Source organism: Telopea speciosissima, chromosome 10, assembly GCF_018873765.1.
Source record: "Telopea speciosissima isolate NSW1024214 ecotype Mountain lineage chromosome 10, Tspe_v1, whole genome shotgun sequence".
Classification (NCBI taxonomy): domain Eukaryota; kingdom Viridiplantae; phylum Streptophyta; class Magnoliopsida; order Proteales; family Proteaceae; genus Telopea; species Telopea speciosissima.
In genome coordinates this window covers 41,208,282-41,208,861 of record NC_057925.1, presented here as the reverse complement: position 1 = coordinate 41,208,861, position 580 = coordinate 41,208,282, and positions in this window count along the sequence as shown.

Here is a 580-nt window from a genome sequence, read left to right as displayed (position 1 = left end):
AAGGTAGTCACTCCCACAAAAAAATAAAGTAAATAATGACCAAGGCCGCAGGTTTTGCCTTCTTCCCAGTCCGAAAGACGAGAGATCCAACACGCAGACCCAAACCTGAAGGAAGAGAACTTGGTTCTGTCAAATTTATGGCAAATTTTTTTTTTGGGCAATTACTTCACTACCCTACACTTTCTCCTTTACCCACATGTTTTTAATTACCCAGATTGCCCTTCCTTTTCACCTAGTAACCTGCTAATCTATTTAAGTTACCATTTTTTTCTATTTTTTCATTAAATAGTAAAAACAGGAAAGGCACCCACCCGCTTCTTTTTTCTCCAGTTTTTTACTCTGTTCTTTTTGGTTTGTGTTTTTGTCAAATGCCCCCTCAAAATGCCTATTTGTCCAAATACCCACTTACAACTTTTCTAATTGCAAACTCCCCCTTACTTTCAAAACTTTTTAGTACTTTGATCCCTATCGTTAATTTGGAATGTTAAATGTTAGTTTCAGGGTATCTAATGATCAAAATGCCCTTCTGATAAAAACCCACCAAAATTTAAAAATAAAATGACCAAAATACCCTCATCTT